Here is a 21681-nt window from a genome sequence, read left to right as displayed (position 1 = left end):
AGGCCACCACCCAGGCAGACCAAGTTGATCTGGATTTGTAAAAAGTGAGGCCTGGAACTGGGCCTTCTACACAGCTCCCCGAATGCCTCTGCTGCTCACTGATGCTCGAGACCTGCAGCCAACAGGCAGCAGTGAAAGGCTGGTGCCCTCTCTGCTCTCCTAAGCAGTTGCCCACTGGCCAGCACTGGCAGGAGCGACCCTACTGTCCTGAGATGCTCAGTTAAGGCCCAAGCAATGACAGAGGCTGGTAGCATTGTCCCGGCACTCCCACTGCCTTCTGGACTTCAGAGCACCGGGCGGGGCCGTGGGAGAGGACAGTGCCAGGGCCACCGCGGGACACCGCGCCTAGAGCACAGATGGGCTTGCAGTTCCTCGTTCTGCCGTTTCCCCACTCTGGGGCAGGATCACAGGAAGGAGGAGGCTTTTAGGTGCGAAGCGTGGCTCACGTGGGGTGGGCCTTCTCCTGGAATGTCTCCTTGAGCCGCTCCCCACTTCCTCAGCCCGGAGCGCAGGAAAGATGCGTGCATGTTCTCATCCCATCCTGGACTACCTCCTGCTGCTACAATGCCCACCACGGGACCGGGTCTCCAAATTTCCCTGGCCTAGCTTGACCACCACCACCTGCACGGGCCCTGAACTGTTCAAAGAACAGACCTGGTTGCTTTCGTGAGAAAGTGTCCTCTTTCGAAGCCTTAAGAACAGCTATTTTTGAAAACATTACTGGTATCAGTGAAGCTGAGTGTCAAAATTGCACACATCTTCAAAATGGCCAGCATCTTCTACATCCCTGTGCATTTTCCTCTTCCACAGATCATTTTTTTCTGTTTCTAGAAGATGAATAATAATCTCTCGTTTTTGTACGGAATTTTAAAATTTCCCAAGTACTTTTACTCCCATTATCTCAGATATTTTCTCCTGGCCAGCTGGGGAGGTTGCTCAGGCTGGAATCATGATCTCCATCTTAGAGATGACACAGGACCGGAGCTAGGGTGGCATGTCCATACACCCAGCCACCTGTCCTATAGAGAAAGCACCTGAACACAGCTCTTCCAGCCCCGGCACACTTTGCTATGCTGTGTCTGACCCTCCTGAGAGGGTCTCACTGATCTCCAAATAATTTTTTGCCGAAGCGAAAGAGGTGTCTTCAGATCCATTACTGCATGGGTAAACCAGTTGCTCCTCCCAGGACCCAGGACACGGGTGGTCCAGTGGCCACAGTTAAGGACGGACCATCCCAGCAATAAACAGGGACCCAGGTGACGGCGCTGAAGTCAAGACCCTGCTGGAATGCTCTCCACTAGGCTGCTATGCCTGTAAGCTGGAGAAAACAATGAAAACCAGAAGCTAAGGGGAAGGAAGCCTTGCATATCGGCGTGTTGGGGAAACCTGCTACGTTCCAGCATCGAATGAACTGCTGGAGCAGGCTTCGAGAGCAGAGGATGTCGGGTCTCAGGCTGCACCTTCCAGGGGACTATGTGGTCAGTTTCACACGAAAGCAACAATGCACGGGAATGAAGTTTCAGCAACTCAAGGGCTGTGTTTTAGCAACGTACAGACAGCTTTAGAAATGTGTTAGGAATCTGATTTATGCGGGGGATGGCTCTACGTCTAGTGTCCTAGAAGCTGATTCCCTGCATGCGGACACACATCTTTACTGTTGAGATTTTGGAAGAAAGAAGCCTGGACTCAGGGTAGAAATTCTGGGTTAGCGTGACCATTTCTCAAGAATGTCACCAAGCACCAGCCTCTGAGCTTGGGATTGCTACCCACAACCAAGGGGCCTGAAGGATCTAATCAACAAAGGCATCAATTTCCCCCAAGTCAGGCCAGGAAGAAAGGGCAGAAACACAGCATCTGGCATAGACATTATTACCAAAACATCACGTAGGTGAAAATCACTGCACTCTTAAAGACCAAGCTGCAAGCAACAGAGAGATCACAGAGGGTCCAGGCTCTAAGGCCCACAGAACACACTGGCATCCCATGGCATCCCACGGCAGCTGCTACGGTACGAGCCCTGTGAATATCTGCTGCCGCGTCCCCAGCACTCAGAACAGTGTGTGGCCCCTAGAATGCATTCGGTCACTGTTGGTGGAAATAATGAGCCTCCTGAGCTGGTCACCAGGGAGCAGGAGAACCTGCAACGAGGACTTCGAAGTCACAGTTAACCAAAACAGCCCTCAGGCCTGCCTCCCTCTTCCCATCTTCTTAGAGGTCACGTTCTAACGATCTGTCGAATAAAAACGGTCATTCTGCCGTGAAATCTGGGCACTTGCCAGCACAGCATAAGGTGAGCCCTTGTGAATCCAGAGTCACAAGACCTCCGGGCCAGAAGACATCTCAGAGGCAAGTTCCTAGTTACAGAATTGGTTGCAGCAAAGCTAGAACTTAGAAACATGAGGTGGTAACTAAAGCAATGGTAAAAATTTTTTTTAATTAAAAAAAAAAAAAAAAGAACGACCTGGGTTTGGAAGGAGGCATACGGCTCCCTGCCGAGGTGCGTGGAGAGGCTGGGTCAATAGGGGCTTCTGTGCAATGGGGAGCATGCAGGGCTGTCCGTTTCTCAACCTGAGGACAGTCCTCAGGAGCTGAAGCCCCTTAATTCCTGGCAAAGTGGAATTTTCAGTGAGAAGAAAAACTTGAAGAGAATCATTAAAAAGCCCCAGAAGGTTTCTCAGAAACTAAACAGCCCTTTTTCAACAACAGGCTGGCAGAGGAAGCGTACCGATTAGATTTCCCAGAACAAACTTTCAGGCTGGCTTTAAAAATTAGAGGAGAATGGGCTCCAGGCAAGACCCAGTTTTGGGTTTCATGAAACCCAGTTGGCTAGAAGGATGATCAGACACACAGGCGAAATCCAGAAAACAGATGGGGTGTCTTCTTCCTCTAATTGCAGCACGGCCCAGGGAAGTCCTGCAGTTGAAGCACAGCCTGGAGGGGCTGGTCCCAGCCCGGGGCAGTGGCCGAGCCCCAGGTACATAGCAGGGAAATGCCCCAGTCCTCCCTGAGCACTGTGCAAGCACCCCACCCCATCCTGCCAGCAAATTCAGGATGGGGCCCCAAACTATGGCACTCTTCAAAGCTCCCACCCTCTCCCCACCATCAGCCCCCACACCCCACAGGCTGGGCCCAGAAGAAGAAGGAAGCAGGCTGGGGCCTTTCCTGGGTCAGGGAGGGGCACTGAACAGGTACTCACACCCTTATGGACCCCTCGTGGATGGGCCTCTGCAAGTCGGGGTACCATGGGGTCTGGGACTGCATAGGCATTAGAACTCTCTCCCGGTTGTAACTATGGGAAGTCTGCCCTCCCTCCCTGAGCTGTCCTGGAGTGAGCAGCCTGGGGCTGGCAGAACCCAGTCCTCTGCCCCACTCTGCAAGGTGGTGGTAGGAACTAAACTCAGTCTGGTTCATGGTTCTCTCTGAGATCACTCAGCCTGCCTGAGAGTCTTCTTGCAATTCACAGTTGTATATGTGTATTTACTTGAGTTTGTCTATTTTTATATTTAAACAGATCTGGGTTTCTATATCCCTCTGGGCCACACAACATGGCTTTTTACCAAACATCGTTTTAACAAAGGAAAAAGCAAAGAAAAAGCGTGACATTTCCCTCCGGCAAAGGTTACCTTTGCACCACTGTCGTCATAACATAGAGAGCATAGAGTGAATTTTTTTGGAGTAGTTACTGAGCTAGTCTTATTTCTTTACAAAAATTCAGCCAAGGGCCTGGCGGAGGGGTGCGGGGAGACCCGTGAGGCCACTGGAGGAAATGCCAAGAGGCCCCCTGTGTGGCCAGCTCAAGTACTAAAGCCTAGACCAGAGCTCCCTCTGGAGCTATTCTGTGCCCACTGGACTAACCGCCCCCAGCTTGAAAGACCACACGCCCGGGAGCCCACCGGCTTGGCTTCCTGATCCTGCTCTGCCCCTTTAACTCTGACCTTGAACAAGCCATCAAAACTCTCTGAGCCTCAGTTCCTGCCACTGTGAAATGTGGGGACCCTCCAGTCCTGTGGGGAGGATCAAATGAGAGTAAATGGAGATCACGTGACACATAACGGGCCATCAATGAGTGACAGTTTGGGCTATCGGCATGACAGTGAGACCCAGCGGATCAGTGACGGTGGTATTCTCACTGGCCCTTTCCATACATGAGAGCTACATGTCACTGCTGGGGGAGACTCGGGAACCGGGCCTCCTCGGATGCCAAAGAGGATGAATCCAATGGCCACTCATTCTACCCGATTCACCTGCCACCCTAGACAGGTGATCTCTCCTCTTGGAGGACGTACGGTCTTCCCTTGGCTGCCCAGACTCCACACGCTGTACCCTCCCAGCTGTTCCTCTGGCCTCCGGCCCCCCTCAGCAAGGGCGTGCTCCAGGCTCCCCTTCTTGTCTGCACCCAGTTCCTGGGCCATCTCCTCCAACCTTGCTGTTCCAGGTCCCACCTGGATGACTCCCAGATGGATATTGCTCCTGTAGCCAAGGACCCACTCGCACTGTGTTCATCGGGATGCCCAGGAGGCCTCTGAAGCTTAGCACAGCCTGACACAGGCTCCTGGCCGTGTGCCCCCACCCCACCCAAGCGGGCTCTCTCTACAGCCCTCCCCATCCTAACAGCGGCCCCACCCGTCCAGTTAGCGAGACCCTCCTAGACTCCTCGAATCAACCAATCGCCACAAAGAATCCATCCGAATATTCTCAGTCTTCCCTTTAAGATACACACATGCTTCCCCTGCTCCCAGCTTCCAGGGATCCCTCTGGGTCTCTGCATGGAGCCCCACCATCCTACTTGCCCTCCACAGCCCACTGTCAACAGAGCACACAGGGGCCGTCAGATGCTGTCACCCCTCTGCTCAGCACCCTGCCACGGCTCCCTGCCCCTCTGCATAAAGCCGCGATCATCCCAACAGGCAACAAGACCCCACTCCTGACTCTGTGCCTTGCCCCTTCCCGTGCTGGGCCCCGGCCAGGCCAGCCTCCCTGTCTGCTCTGTTCTCCCCTCCTTCTGTTTTCCTCACCACACGGGCATTTATGTCCCTGTCTTTCACCCCACGTGTCCACCCAGCTGCCCAAGCCGGCACACGGCTACTTCTCCACTAATGGGGAGAACACGGAGGGAGGGAGGGACCGCCCTCATGCTCGGGGCGGGGGGGGGGGGGGGGGGAGGACGAGGACAATCTTCCTGCAAAGAGTGAAATATCGGGAGGACAGTGTGAATTTCAATGCTTCCAGGCGCCCGGACAACGGGCTCCCGAAAGTGTCTTCAACCTCACTGCCTGTTTTTATTTCTTTTTAAGATTGTATTTATTTATTTGACAGAGACAGAGAGAGAGAGAGTGCACATAAGCAGGGGGAGCAGCAGAGGGAGAGGGAGAAGCAGACTCCACACTGAGCAGGGAGCCTGACACGGGGCTCGATCCCAGGACCCTTGGGATCATGACCTGAGCCGAGGGCAGACACTTAGCCACCCAGGCGCCCCTCTTCCTGCCTGTTGTAACCACGGATTCTGCTACGTAGGCATGACCTCAGTATCCCCACCTTAAAATATAGATGATCAGAATGCCTCATCCCGTGGGGATTTTTGACATACGAGCTTCTTCGGTAAATTCTAAAATTATACACAAGTACCACATTTTGAAACTTTTTGTAAATTTCTTTCCGTAATCCGTCTCCTGTGCTCCAAACCCCAAACCCACAATACTTGCTGGATACGCTGACATAGACGTCCCCTGACACCTCAAAGTCAAAATGCTCACACAGGACTTGTCTCCCCTTATTCCTTCCCCGATTCTAGCTTCCCATCCCAGGCCACCAGCTGTAGGGTGCTCATCACCCCCTCCCTCCCTTTACCAGCCTGATCCAACCAGACTCCCGATCTTTTTAGCACCATTTCTGTGATGTTCCTCAAAGCCATCTCCTCACTGCGTCTCTGACTCGGTCCCCGTCCTCCTGATGGCTTGCCAGGAGGGTCCTGCCGCCTTCCAACAGGCCCACCACCTGCAGCGCTTCCCAGTCACGACAGGCAGAGCTTTCTGCCAAAAAATCTCTGCTATTCAAAAGCTTCTGATGGGTTTGCCCATTACATACATAGTAAAATCTGAAAACCCACAGCCTTATCCAGAATGCTTCCCTTCCAGCTTCATCTCCATTTATCCCCTCCCCCCGCCCCCAATGCCTCCATGTACTCTAGGGTGGAAGCAGAGCCCAGCCCTGAGACTCTAAATGACATTGGACACTCAATTTCTCGGCGGTGCCCCATCTCCCCTAGTCACAGGTATGCACATGATGTGGCCCTCCGGCTTTGAGACAGCTCTGAACAAAGTTAACACCAATTCCCTCTTAGGGGATTGTGTATTCTGCCCCACCCCCCACCCCGTCTTGACCAAATATCACTACTGCAGAGACCCAACACAAAATAAGAACCCTATGGGCAGTGGCCCATGGGTGAGGGCAGGTAGAACATGACCACCACCAACTATGATGACCATCAGTTGGCTAACTGGGCTCTGAGTCCTGTGCCAATCCTTCGAGTGGGCATAGCTGATGTCCCTTTTACAAATGATCTCCTGGGGCACCGAAAAGTCTTAACCACTTGGCAAGCAGCACAGCTCTAAGTGGCAGAGCCCAGGATGAACCATCTCGGTCGTGCTCCAAAGACTGGGCTCTTCCCACAACCCTCGGCCCCTCCAGGACTGAGCGGCTCAGGCCCCCTCAGTCCTCAGGGACTGAACTCAGACACACCACACTTCCCCATTTTGTACAGCGAAATTCCAAAGAATGTCAAAGCCAGGGATGCAGGAGAACCTTCTGAGGCCTCACAGAACACGAGGGCTTATGAGCAGAACAACTGAGCCGCACAAGAGGCCCCCTTATTTGGGGCTGTAGAAAGTATTTATCATCAGACGGCTGGTTTCAACTAAACAAAACAGACTCGTGTTCATGCTGGGGGCTGCACAAGTTCTAAAAGGTTAACATAATTAACACTTTTTCTTTTTTCTCACGCTTTTCAAATTCTTTTTATATGGCTATTATTTCCCTACTGACTCATCCCTTTGAAAAACACCCTTGTGTTTAGCTCCTGCAAAGCTGCCATCCACGTCCTTTGTCTTTTCTCTTCCTTGCCCTGACCTTTCACACGGGCCCAGGCACAGGTAAAGGAAGCCCAGGCAGATACTGGGGATGCTCTGTGCAGAACGTTTCTTTAAAAGGCTAACAGATGTTCCGAATGCTCAGGAAATGCCCTCCTCACAGGGCACGACAGAGGTCAGACAAGACACCAAATTGCAGCTAGTGGTGCATTTTACACAACCCACAACGTATATTCATTTCAGTATGAATGCACTGGGAGCTCCAGAGGTTGGCATCTGCTTTTTTTAAGATTTATTTATTTTAGAGAAAGAGCGCAAGAGAGAGCACAAATGAGGGGAGGGGCAGAGGGAGAAGGAGAGAGAGAATCCCCAAGCAGGCTCCCTGCTGAGTGGGGAGCCCAATGCAGGGCTGGATCCCTGGACCCCAAGATCACAAACTGAGCTGAAATCAAGAGTCGGACGCTCAAACCACTGAGCCACCCAGGCGCCCCAGGCATCTGCTTTTCAAGTCATCAGACCACTGAGCAAAGAGCATTTCCTGTTTCCATAGTACAGTGTTGATACCTCTCTGGTGACCCTAGAACGTGAGAGGTCCTGGAACGGTCCTGTGGGGCACAGGACAGGCAGGGCTGGGCTTCAGGAGACGTGGGTTCTAATCCCCCTGGCACAGGGGAGGCTGGGACTTACCCACACTTCTCAAGCCTGGCAGAGCTTGTCTCTTCATCTGTAAGTACAAGTTCTGGGAAAAGAGGACTTCTCAGACCCTGTGAGACCTAAAATTTCCTCAATCGGTTATCCCCTAGGGCAGGGTTCTTCCAAGTTCACGATCAGGTTTCCATGGTTCAATCAGCAGGAATGATATCAGGTTTTTAAATCATTTTAGGGGAACGGTCATGACTGTGCTGTTTACCGTGGTTCTGGCATCACACATGACCAAAGAGGCCTGTGTCAACCCCACCACCATCCCTCCCCACGCCCCCCACCCCTGAGCTTCCGCCAGAGGCTTTGTGTCCACTGTGGATTCCCGGGATGAAATTTTGTATTTTGCAAAGGTCTTTCCCCTTGGTATTTGTCTGAGAAAAGCATCCGTGCATAAATCTCAAAACCACTGAAGGAAAAAAAATACATCCAACTGTGTCTAACACGCAGCTTTTGAAAACTAACTAACCCTTTGGGGCATTTTGCAGAATAAAATACACAGAATGAATCAACAGGAGGGTGGCATTTAAATTATTCAAAGGAACATCATTAAAGCAAACTTTGCTGTGCTGGTGGGCGGGGGGGCACTGAGTAGAGCCCGTGTTCAAGATAAATGCACCATTCCTTTGGGACTCCTAGTACCAACTGTTACAAAATTATAGCCCAGAACATTTTATTAGAGCAATAATGCACCTTAAGAAGTGTGACTGGGCAAGCAGCTGGGATTCTGAATCACTCCTAGGTAATTGACCTGTGGCCTTTGGGCTCACACACTCTTCACCTGAGCCCAGAAGGTGCCTACTGAATCATACATCTTTTACCTCTCATAATACTAGACAGAAGAGTTCCATTAAAATGCATATGAAGGCAAGTAAGTGTGCAGGCCTCAGCTGGAATGGGGCTCAGCAATGTGGGGCAGACGTCATTAACAAAACCCTGTAAGATCCATTCATTCACACAGTGTTGGCTGGACTAGATATATAGGATCAGGGAAAAAAAAAAATACTGGAAGCAGAAAAACAGACAAAAATGTGCTTTCTCCCTGTGATGTGGGAAAATAGAGGATTCTTATTTTCTTTCTTAGCCTATATTATGTTTCCAAATTTTCTATGGGCAGTAGGTATTCCCTTAGGAGAAAACATCAACATTTTTCAAAAACAAATGTTCACATGGGTCTTTGCCCAGGCAATGACTATATTTAAGTAGGTAAAAGATGCAAAATGCAAAGTTTGGAAGACGCATACTTACGGAGCCCAGGGATAATCCCAGCTTTGGCCCGCTGCAAGTATATTGACTCCCCAGATCACGGGGACCCTGTCTCTCCTGTTCACCACAGTGGAAGGGCCTGGCCGGGTAGAGAAAACAGTCTCCGACAGCTGCCCCACATCACCAGGGACAAATCCTAAATGTGGCATCCTCTAAAAGTGAACAAGTTTCCCTTCTTCCCCCTGGTCAGAGATGGGACATAGAAGTACGACAGGGTGCCGAGGGTTTTCAAATAAACGTGTTCCTCCTGAAGAAAGCCATCCAGCGACGATAGCGTAACTTTCCCAGAAGAGACTCCATTTACTGCCTCTTCTTTAAGAAAGAACTTGGCAACAGGATGCAATTTAATTAAAGTATTTACTTGAACATATGCCCTCTGAGGCCTGAAGGAAACAGGATATTCTTGTAAAGCCACTGGCAATTTGGGGGGGGGGGGGTGCTGTTTGGTCGTGGGTCAGACTTTTTCTGAGGTTGAAACACACACAAGGGCACACAAGGTCCCACGCATGCCCCTGTTTCTGAAGCAAGAAGTCAGGATCTCCTCTTAGATACACCAGCAAAAAGCAACATGCTCTCATTCCGGGTCCTACAAAAATTGTTGGGGAACGCCAACTTACTGGCATTCTGCACTTGGCCTCGGAAGCCACAGAAAAAAGCCCCGGCTGCAGCATGTTCTCCATGAAAATTAGCAGCAGTGATTTCATTGTGGAATAAAATCCACTTAGGGAGGAAAAAAAAAAAAAAGTCCTGACCATTCCAACCTAAAAAATTTATTGTATATTTAAGCTGTTTGAATATCGCATTAAATCCAATATCCCAGTGGTCTTCTTTCTAGGTTAGAACGTTTCCCCATTTGAGGGTTGGAAGGTGTCTTTTTCTTTCCTTTTCCTTTTTTATTTGTTTTATTAAAAACATATCCCCAGGGGCGCCTGGGTGGCTCAGTCGTTAAGCGTCTGCCTTCGGCTTGGGTCATGATCCCTGGGTCCTGGGATCGAGCCCCGCATCGGGCTCCCTGCTCGGGGGGGGGGGGGGGGGGGGGGGAGTCTGCTTCTCACTCTCCCACTCCCCCTGCTTGTGTTCCCTCTCCCACTGTGTCTCTCTCTGTCAAATAAATAAATAAAATCTTTAAAAAAAAAATATCCCCAGGACCTAGAACCTTGTCTGGTGCTTTCAGCCTCCAATAAACATTTATTGATTAAATACATCCGCCGAACGGAGGTGGGAGGGCAGGTCCTGTGAATAGGTGCATGTCTCCATTCCTGGGGCCAGCAGACTGAAGCCAGGTTGCAGGGGCGGATTTCAGGACCGGTGGGCTCCCTTTGGGACAAGCGGGGTCTAGAGGCCTGGATTCTGGTTCTGATGAGACACCCCCCCGCCCCACCGGCTGGAGACGTGAAGCAAATCACTGAGATCCCCGGGAGGCCTGCAGCCCACAGTGCTGCTCTTCTCATTCCAGCCCTGTCAGGACCTGACCTACAGCCCACCAGCGACTCACACCTCACACCTTCCTCTCCCTGGCCCCTGGGGCTTCCTTTCCTCCACAGTGCTTGGTGGCACCCAGTATAACCAGCAGTGGGTCAGCAGAAGAGACTGGTGTTCTGCTCGCTGTTAATCCTTCGCATAAACTCTAGGGAGGATTCTCAAACAGGTGGTTTGTGCATACTGAGGAGAACACAGTGACAAAAGGAGGCAACGCAGGCTCTGAATTACGTACGTCCCCTTTCACGCGCTCTGCTCTAAAGCATCCCTCTTGCACACGGGTGGCTTACCTGAAAATTCAAATAAACAAAAAACCGGGCCACCTGGCTGGCTCAGTCGGTAGAGCGTGCAACTCTTGATCTCGGGGGTTGTGGGTTCAAGCCCCGGGTGGGGTGTAGAGATGACTTAAAAAATAAATTCTTAAAAAAAATAAACTAAAAACCGAGATGCAGAAATGTACACTTTGCAGTGGTCCTTGTGGTTTCCAGCCACGGTTGGACAGCTTAAGATCGTTTCATGCCATCCTGTGCGCGATCTGTTCTTCCAGCCCATGCCAACTGTTTAGCTTCTGCGGAAACATGTGCCTTTATGGTTTCATTCAGGTCATGGATAAAAATGTTGAACAGCACATAGCAGAGGGAAGACCCCAGTGGCACTCCACACCAGAGGGCTTTGCAGACCGATGCCAATCCAATACGAATACTCTGGGGGCAAATCGTGCAGCTTTGGTAACCGCTGGGAGGCAGAGGGGCATTGTGGGTAAGAGCATGGGGTGAGACTCCTATCCTGCTCCCACTGGCTGTGCAACCTTGGGCAAGTTGCTTAATCTCTCTGAGCCTCAGTTTGCTTATCCACCATATAGGAAAAATCATGATGGCATTTTTTCATGTGGTCGATCTGAGGATTATATGGGACAATACAGAACAAAAGCCTTAGCTTGTGTTGAACACACGGTTTCTCTCTCTCTCAGTAAATGGGAGCAACGTGTTGTTTAGCAAGTTCATAAGGACAGGAGGAGAAAATTTGTTAGCACATCTCCAGGAAATTGCATCTTGGGCATCAATTTGATATAACAGCGACCCTATCAGAAAATTGACTTGGCTCTGGTTTTTAGAGAGCTCGTGACAACTCCCAGTCATCTTCTAGCAAAACTCCCCATCTGTTTACTAATCCACTCTGGACATTTGCTGGGGAATGCTATCTCTCTCTCCCACATATTGCCTATTGTTTCCAGAATCCATCCTTTCCTGCTTCAAAAAAACCATGACAACTCTGTCATCTCCATTTCCTCCTGTAATTTTTTTTAACCGACTGAGCCACCCAGGTGCCCCTGTAATTTTTTTTTTTTTTTTAAGAACTAGGTAGTGGATCTAGTGGATCTATGAGCTCATTTCTCCAAACTCTCTTAATAGAAAACAGAACTCAGAGAGCCCCAAGGCCCCTCCCTGTGCTATTTTCTTTTAATCACTATGGACTCCAGTTGCTTTGTGAACCTGTTGGCCCCACCCTTTCCATTTTAAAGCATTCTAATCAGTGGGAAAAATAAAAATGAAACAGGAGGGGGCTAGCTCTACTTTCTGTCACCTGTTAAACTCACCACCTGCTCTGTCACTTCTGTCCCCTACGTGAGAAGCTTCTGAAAGACTCAGAAGTGGAGAAGGCCCATTCGGAAAGCAAACAGATGAAAATAAACAAAAACCTGCCTTCCTCCTTCCTTCCCCCACTTTGCAGATAAGAAAACCAAGGTTCCTGTCTGTTGCCTAACCTATTAAAGCAATCAAATCGAGAGGTCATATGGTCATATCCCAGGCTATAGTTCTCCTACTCAAAACTCCTAATGACTAACTCCAAGAGTCACCGGATAGGGAACCAGAGTCCTTTGGGGGCCCGTGGTGGACACTGGCTTGGACATCCAAAGCTTCCTTTGCAGGACAGAGGGCAGAGCTTTCCAGCAATACGCTGACCAGGGCAGGAGAAACAGGCAAAGGGACTGAGATATGTAAACAGAGCCAATTAACAGATCACCTTGGCCAATAAAACACCTTTATGGGGTAATTAGCAGTTCATAAAATCTGCTAAGTAACTTAGAAACCTCTGTACCACGCCTTTAGCGTTTTTCACTGCTAAAGGGCTCTGGGGAAATATCAGCTCCTACCGTGTGATGAATCACACAACACTACCAAGGTAGATAGCAGCCACTTCGTGGGGAGGAGTGCTTAGAAAAATTCTGTCTGCTTTGCTGACTTACAGTCTCGAGTGACCCCAGGTTAACAGTAAACTGTCCCAGGAGACTGCTACAGGGTGGTCAAGAGGATGGACAGCGGCCTCAAGCGAAGCCTCGTCACCCTCCCACATGGAGAGAGGTAGACGTGCCTTGCAGAATCATGTCCAAAATCAGACATCAAGAACGTACTGCGCCTGACTCAGTGCCTCACTGGCCCACACCTTGGTGGCTGTCATCGACACGCTGGCTAGCCACCATAGTGCTATCTGAAATCAGCACTCACCGAGTGCCAGTGTCCCCCCAGTATTCTTCATGACAACCCTCTAATGCACCACCCGTGGCCTTATCGTGAGGGCCTCAGACTTCAGGAAGGGTGGGCTTGACTCACCATTTGAGCCCCTATCATTAAGTATTTCCTGAATTCAAGAGTCTTTCTGAAGTGAAAGAATCACTCTCAGAACACAAAATGAAACACACGAAAGGAAAATCTCTAATAGCTAAAAAGCTCAAAAGAAAAAGAACTCCTACCCCATCTGCTAGGAAGGATGAGCATCTTTCTCCATAGTGGGAGGGCATCTAGAACATTCAGGGTGCCCTGCCAGGGGCCATGGCATTGGGAGGACGGGCAGGTGGATGGTGTGTGGGTGGGAAGGCCTTTGTACCTGCAGGTTTCCTGACATGTTCTAGGCCCACTCCTTCTCTTCATTTGGGTGTCTGTTCAAATGTCCCCTTCTCGGAGAGACCCCTGGCCTACCTCCTATAAAGGAGCACTTCATTGTCTCCTGTCTCAGCCTCTCCTCCTGCTTTGCTTTCAATAGAGTGGTTATTACTACTGTCATTTTATTATATTTGTTCATTTTGGGGGTCTCCCTTACAGCAGGGTGTAAGATCCATGAACACTGGTACCTTGTACTTCCCTGGCTGTATCCCCAGGACTCAGAGAAGTACCTGACACGTAGTAGGCCCTCAACAAACATTTGTTACATTGATTAATGGGTGGGGAAAGGAGTACACACATATACATCACTTCACACAAACATATATCAACACACGGTAGGAGGAATTCCATGTAAATACAGATTATTATGGATCCCCACCCCACCCCCCAAAAAAATCTGAACTTATGATAACAAGAAGTCGGACAGCATAATATTTTCATAAATATCCCAAAGGACCTGGGGCCCAATTTCCTTTGAGGACTAGCTGGGGGAGGGGGCAGGGGGAGCCACATCCCTTGTCACCTCTCAGCCAATCACTTCTATTTGAAAGACATAATCTAGATATAAATAGAAGAGAGAGATCCTGCTAAAGAAATCACTGAAATGAACGTTGCCCATGATACCTAGAGTAGTGGGGTCATATCAGTGTTGTTGTTTTTTGTTGTTGTTGTTGTTCATTTTTTCCCCTCATCAGGGGACAGACCTGTCCTGTGTCCGGTGTCCTGCAGCCGGGTGGACCCACAGCAAGGAAGAGACCCTTTAAACACCATGCACCAACCCAGGCACAGCGGGATGCTCTGGGAGCCCAAAAGGCAGAGGAACCAGGGAACAGAATGCCCCACCGAGTCACTAGCGGGCTCCAACACTGTGCCCGGCTCTCTAGAAAACACGTCCTCCCTGCCACCCCCATGAATGCAAAGAAAAGGGCTTCACAGTCTCACAAGACAGAGCTCAAAAGCCATTCAGGGTAGGAATCGGCGGGATAAGGATCCAGCTCTCCAGAATGATTTCCTAGGAGGAGGACAAGATCGGTCTCCACTTCCAAAGTTGTTTCTTAAATGTCAATCTCTCTTTACAGACATACTTCCTGAAAGTTCCACTTTTCTCCTACAGATTACCAAAAGATGAGAAAGAAAATGAATGCTTTAAAGGACAACGAATTTCAGTCCCCTCGTTTTAAAACCATGACCAGGCTAGCTGTTTGGCACAAAAGTGGCCATTTAGGATGCAAACAGCTACTAGACTCTTTGTGTGTTCTATAAAGAAAGGTGGATTCCATTTAAGTGGAAGTCTTGTCCTTAGAAGAGAAGCATCAAGAAACCCTTGAAGGGCTTGAGCACACTTACCACCCAACCCCTCGTGGCAGAAGCCAACACCCACAGGGAACGTCTGGGCTCTGGTTCAGACTCTTCCCTAGAGTGGTATGACCTTGGGTAAGCCACTCCATTTCTCTGAGTTTCCTCTCCTGTAAAATGGTTCGCTGGGATAACCACCCCCACTCAGTGATTCCACACGTCTGGCTGTTTGCAGGAATCCCATTCTCTCCAGTGCCCTTGAACGAAGGACAACACTGCACCCCCCTCCCGATCCACCCCCCAACAGGAGGACGTGGCTTGTTTTTGGTTCCCAAACCCCACCAGTCTAATCTGCATATGGCACCTAAGTCCTCGGCAAGAAAAATTATATAGCTGGAAGCTAAAAATAATTCTGGAGGAAAAAAAGCACCTCTAAATATCCAACTTCCTTTGCTAAAAAAAATCTGTCCTTTTAAAGTCAGGAATTTCTCGGTATCACTCGAATATCATAGACTTCTTTTTTCCCCTCCCTCCAAGGGCTCATCAGGATTTTATACCAACGCATGGGAACTCTGGATTCAGACAGGATTTCCTGACCCATCTCTGCCTCCTGGTTGAATCTAGTCCCAAAGCAGTAAAATGTATTGACTCTGGTCTTCCTGCCACTTCAGAAGGTGGGAGGCTCTCATTACAAATCGGCTCTATGCTTTTGTTTTCGAAAACCCTGGGTATCACTGTAATAGGTGGCATGGGATGGCAAGACATTTCCCACCTCCTTCCCACCAGCTCCCTCCAGGGTTCTAGATGCCAATGCCCTTGAGACCTGCTCCCCTCAGAGTCATCATTAGAGAGAAAGTGGCATGACTGCTTGTGGGAACACCTCTCCAGAGTGGGAGCGGCTTCAGGGAGGCGCTGTGCCTCATTCATTTTTGGGACCCCAATGCTCGGCACATAATAGGAGCTCAGTAAGTCTCTGATGAATGAATGAATGAAGACCACATCTTTAAGGCAGGTGCACTGCTCTTGGGCCACCCCAAAGCGTGACAGAGACAGATACCACAAACGTGTGGACAATGCAGGGATCGGGGCTGCCCCTTCCTGAGTACCTGCTACTGTCCAGGAAGCCCTGTGTGCTAACTGATGTAATCCTCACTACATTTCGCTGATGTGGACAGAACATGTAATTTGCATGAGGTCACACAACCATGAAGCCAGGATTTTTTTTTTTTTTTTTTTTTTTTACTGTCATTAAAATCACTTCCTATACACCACGGAAAGATTTCTAAGGGGGCTTGAGAGAATGTGTGTTTTGGAAAACACTACGCGCTGTGCGCTGCATTTGCCCAACACTCTACTGTCACCCACAGCAGTAAGATGGGGAAACAGGCGTCTTCCGAGCACTCGTGTCAAAGAGAAGGCAGCCGGGCTCCTGTCACCAGCCTGCCGACTGGGGCCGGCTTTCTCTCCGCGCCAGAGTGCGGGGCCCTCCCCGCCTCCTCCCTGTCCACCCCGCTCACTTCTTTAATCGATAACACCCCTGCGGGATCCAATGTGAGAGCCGACGGTGGCCACTGTTAACATGTAAGAAAATGAACACAAAAATCCGACTGCTTCCCAGTGCTAGTTAGCCCCAAAACCAGTGACGTACATTTTACTTTCCCAGGGCAAGGGGCATGCGGGCCGGCCCACGTGGTTTCAGGAATCCGGTGTTTCTGCCAAATAAATCTGCTGAGATTGTCCTGTTAATTCACTGAGCTGACAGATTTCAACATGGTTTCGAAGCTTCAGGACATGACAAAGGTGTGTGCGCTCTGGGGGAAAAAAAGTACTGTCTGAATTGATAAGTCTACCTGGCTGGCAGAAAACTTGACAGAGAGAGAGGGAGGTGTCCTGGACCTACAACAGCTGGGAAAACCTGTCCCCGCCTTGAAGCTGGGACACATCCTGGTCAAGACAATGGTAAAAGGGTGGCAGCTCTTTGGGAGCTCTTTGCTCCTTCCGAGGCCCTCCATGCACGTCTCCTTCCCAACATGGTCTTGTGGGACCTGTGCTTTGGGGACAAGGGGAGGGCAGAGTCTTCACTGCCCTGACATGAAGACCCCTATGACCCCTTTCTCCTCTTCCACTCCTGGGCACCACCTAAACCTTAGGTCTGCCCCCAGAGGACACCCTATAGAGGCGTCCAGGCAGGGCAGAGCCACCCCATGAGCAGCCGGGTTGGCTTGGGTCCTCCCATAACATCGGCAGACTCTCCAGAAGCCCCTGACAGGCTCTGTGCAGAGCCAGCCCGGACAGTGGTTGGAGGTTATCTTCAGGGAAATAAAACTTCACCATCGGTAAAATCTGGAGATCATCAGGCACGCTTCGAGAGGGGGGTGCTATCATAGGAGAATCAGTCCCCCCTCTCCCCCATCTCTGCCAGCTCACCCCAAAGTCTTCCTGCTGCACCATGAGCCCTTCAAACCCCACCAGCTTACCTGGGCCTAGCACAGGGCTTGGCCATAGCAGTGACTGACAAAGCTCATAAATACAAAGGAATCTCTAAGGGAAAAAAATGGGCAGGGCAGGGCTAGGACTTTATTCAACACTGAACAATGAAGAGCTCCACGCTTTACCTGTTCTGCCTCTCCCACGGACTTCAGGAAATCAATACTCCCATTATCCCACGTTACAGAGGAGTAAGCTGAGGCTTCGAGAATGAAGTTAAGAACTCAGTTTGCCCAAGGTCACAGAGCTGAAAAGCGGCGGGGGCCAGATTCCAAGGCAGGCAGTCCGGCTCCAGAGCACCGTGAATCTGCCCGTCCACGTGTCCTCCGTGCCTGCAAGCTGAATGGAGAGAGGCTCCACAAATCCAGGATACTGAAAGGGCCAAGGACCCGGGACCAGCCCTACACAGTTCGTTAGTACACAACCCTGGTACCCACTCCCCCCGCTGTGGAGGAAAGGAGGGTCCCAGGTGAAAAATTCCAGACTGACCTGACTCGCAGACGCCAAGTCTGCCTGCGCAGGGGACATTAGGAGCAGAGCCACCCCGTCAGAGCTGAAAGCCAGCCTGGGGAGCCCCCAGGAGGAGCGGTGTCAGCCCCTCCCAGGATGCACACACTCCTAGTGAAGATGTACGTTCACCACAGCAGTTCAGCCGGAGCCCGCTAAAAATAGCCTCCTGGGGGAAACAAAAGTCCCCATGCGTCCCAGGCCAGGCACAAGGGGAGAGCCAGCCGTGGTATCGGCCGCTGCAGATCAGATCCCTGTAACTGAGGGTCACCCGGGTCACTAGCCACGGCCACGGTGGCTGGGCACGTGGCTGTGCGCACCTGTGGCTGGGCAGGGGGAGGCAGCTGGGGGCGTCCTTGCACGTCCTTGCACTCGGTGCCCTCACCAGCCCGGTGCAGCCCACAGGTGAGACCCTGCAGGTGGGCACGTCTGCGGTCTCACTCTTCCTGGCGCCCTGTGACAGCTCCGGCTTCTCGGGCCGGGGGAAGCCGCGCTGCCAGGAGCCTGGCGAGGGCACGGATTTAAAGCCGGCGGTGGAGTTGGGGGCTGCCCGTTCTTGCAGAAGGGGAGTGGCGGTGTCACAGGGTGACGGCAGCCCGCTGCTGCTGCTCACACGGTGAGCGAGGCGTGCGCGGCACGGACATGAATCAGGCTGGGGGGCGGCGCCAGCCCCGGCTGTGAGGACCTGGCCCTGGGGCGTTCAAGTTCATGGCTCTGAAGCACCCCCAAGCCCCTGCTGGTCCAGAGACCACCTCACACGACACACCAGAGGGATGGTGCGGACTTGAGCCCTGCATCCGGGAAACCCCAGGGACTCGCCCACGTCACGCAGCTACTTTTTGCAGCAGAGCTTCCAAGTCCAAAGTCGCTGACTCCTGTCCTGTGCCCTCCCCCCCCACCAACGACATTGCACCTCCCCCGCCGGCCCCGCCTTGTGCCTATCACCTCCAGCCTGTCCCTCTCAGTCCCCCAGAGGCCTTGACACCCCCCCTCCCAGTTGGCTCTGCAGCGCGGCCACAGTCCAGCCCTGACCCATGTCACCACCCTCTCTACTCCACCCCTGTGGTCTCCGTTGGCAGCGCCCTGCCCTGCATGCCCCATGCAGCCTTCTCCACCTGCCACCTGCTGAGTTAGCTCCCTTCTTTTAAGAAGCTACCTCCCAACTTCTCCAAACCTCACTTTGGGGCCTCCCTCTGCATTTGTGGCTAGTTCCTTGGTGTCCCTTGGCTCACTCGCCCCTTGGGAAGCCTCCAGCCCTGCAGCGCAGACTACTGGAGCAAACCCTAACACGGTGTCCCCATGCGCATCCCCGAGGGCTCACCTCACCCTCACTGTCCTCTCAGGGATTCCGGAGCCAATGCTCCCACCCAACAGTCACTTTGGAGTCTCTTGTCCCTACACGTCCACCTGTGCCTTCTCCCATCCTCCCCTAACCCCAGTGTCAGCACCTTCTCATTGCCTGTGCCCGAGAGGACAGTGGCTACTTGCTGTAAGCACCCATTGTCTGTCCTCTACACCCCCCAAATATTCGCTCCACACCCAATTTGCTCTACCACCCTTGTATCTGAGAATGGGAATGGCTTTGCCATTGTAAGGATAAACTCCCTACTCGTGTGCAGCCCTCCCCAGAACATGCTCCATGCCGTACCTCCTTCCCCTCCAGCATGTTCGGCACCAGCTCCTTCCCTGTTGGGGAGCATGATTTGGCTTCAGAGCTTCAGAAGTTTGTTGACCCCTCCGCTTAGACTTTCTCACCACCACCCACGCTTCCCCTACCCCCTTAATCCCAGCTCCTCCAGCTCTCCGGAAGCCACCCTCTGGAAACTTCTCTAGACCTTTGAGGGATCAGCTCCAACAACCAGATGTTAATCTTCATTTTCTCTAATTTCCCTGCAGCAACCACAACTGACCACGCCTGGTGCTTTCTTTTTTGGTCCGTCTCTCTCTCTCTCTCTCTCTCCTTTCTGTGGCTTCTTCCTAACCTTGGGCTTTTCCTTTATCCGCTTTTTCCTCTCCAGCCCATCACATGTGGGTGCTGACTGGCTGAACCCCTGCATTCTTTCCCTATATTCTTCTCAACCAAAGTGGTCTTCACTATCACGGCTAGTGAGGTCAGTTCTGCAGGGGAGATTTTCAAGTATATGATGCAGCCCTCACCTCTCTGTTCCTTATTCTTACCTAACTCACCTGGAGACCCCCACCTTCAGATGCCCACTGCCACCTCAATCCACTTGCTCAAAGCTCATCCCCCAGCATCCTCCCATCTTCCCCTCCCCCTCTTTTTGCGGCGGTGCCCACCTGTCACTCACCCACTCAGTCTTCTGGATCTTTTCCCTTGGTCACGTCCGCTCTTGCCCTGACAGACCTCTGGCATCCATTCCTTGTTCCTCATCTCCACTGCCGCCATCTTGATTCAGGCTCTTGCTAACGCATTCTTTAAGCCATGCCCACAGTTCTTTACGTTGCTCTCTCTGCGTCCCATTTCTTTGTCCCTGCCGCCATGTCAATATACATAGGCCACAGAGACCCCCACTGCCTCAGTCCTTCAGGGTCAGGACCTGTTTTTTCCTTTGGCCTTCAGAGCCTGTCCTGGTCACAGCCAGCAAACCTGCACCATCAGAACCTTACCTCCCGGGGCCTTTTCCACACTCTACTCTTGCCCAGAATGTTCCACTCCCCTCCCCTGTCCCACTAAGCCTAACAAAATCTTATAAGGCCTCGCGCAAATTACACCTCCTCCTTGGAAGTGGCCCAGCCTGAACCTCTTTCCCACCACCCTTCAATCCTAACAAGTAGTATCTCTACAGTTCATCTGGGAATCACTCATGTGTCAACTTCTGGTAGCCTCTGGTAGCCACTCGTATTCATTCTTCTTATGTCCAACTAAACTACCAGCTTCTGCCTTCACCGGGTTTCCTGGCCGCTGTTTCCAGAGCCATACCCTGACAAGTTTCAGGAGCAGGAGTGGCCCGGCGCCCTGACCCCACCAGTGAGCAGGGACCAGACTCAGTCCTATCGTGGGCAGGCAGAGGCGGCATCCCCAACAGTCACCCTCAGCACATGGCAGCCTGCTCACCTCCCCCCATCACCCAGTAGAAACACTGGCTTCTGCCCCAATTTCCTGCCCACTTAGCATTCCAGCGCTCGATTGCAGCATGCCATTGCAAATGGTTGTCTCTGGAACTAGAAACTGCTACTCATCTGACTTTGAGTATCTCCTGTTGTCCAACACTTCTATGTGCCATGCCTGCTTAGATACGGAACAGAGTAAGAGTGCACCAAGCTCTCTGGGGGCTGCACACCAGACGGCGGACCTCTGCCCCTAGGGACCTACCTCGTGGCCAGGTGGGTTTGCACCATATCAGAGCCCTGCCTGGTCCTCCTCACTCCCTCCTCTTCTTCCTCCTCCCCCTCCCCATCCCTCACCTCCTCCTTTTCCTCTTCACAAGCCACCTTACTGAATTCCCAGAATGCCCTGAGTCTGAATAATTCCCCATCCCTTCTCCCTCTCTGGAGATGGAGAACATCCCAAAAGGCTCCCTTTTCTCCCCACCGCCTCCAGGAAAGAGCCTGGCACACCAGGCACTCGGTAATTTGTATTAATTCGATTTCTGAAGTTAAGTGTCTGAGTGGGCAGATGGAGCAGGAGGAGGTGGGTCTTCTGGCCACCGGGATGGAGGAGAAGGCGGGTTGGCTTCCTCCTACTGCTCTTTAACCATTAAGCCTCTTTTCCCTAGTGCTGTTTGAAAACCACTTCCAAGAGGCCTGGCTGACTTCCTGTGTTTGCAGAGCCCAGGGCAAGTACAGTTCAGTGCCCATAATAGCAATAAATGACTGTAATTTAAACTGCAGGCCTGGAAGGAAACCCTAATCTGGGGCATTTTCACCCCTACAGCCCTCCAAAGACAGCCAGTTTTCTT

The 21681-nt window shown here is 51.5% G+C and overlaps 1 protein-coding gene across 3 annotated transcripts in view; it reads right to left on the bottom strand.

Moving 5' to 3' along the window:
- SLCO3A1 (solute carrier organic anion transporter family member 3A1) overlaps positions 1–21681 on the bottom strand; it is a 301513-nt gene that overhangs the window by 125444 nt on the left and 154388 nt on the right. The gene's annotated exons all lie outside the window — the stretch shown is intronic.

Source organism: Phoca vitulina, unplaced genomic scaffold (genome assembly GCF_004348235.1).
Source record: "Phoca vitulina isolate PV1807 unplaced genomic scaffold, GSC_HSeal_1.0 scaffold65, whole genome shotgun sequence".
Taxonomy (NCBI): domain Eukaryota; kingdom Metazoa; phylum Chordata; class Mammalia; order Carnivora; family Phocidae; genus Phoca; species Phoca vitulina.
The sequence above is the reverse complement of the archived record's forward strand: the minus strand, read 5'-3'. Positions and strand labels throughout refer to the sequence as shown.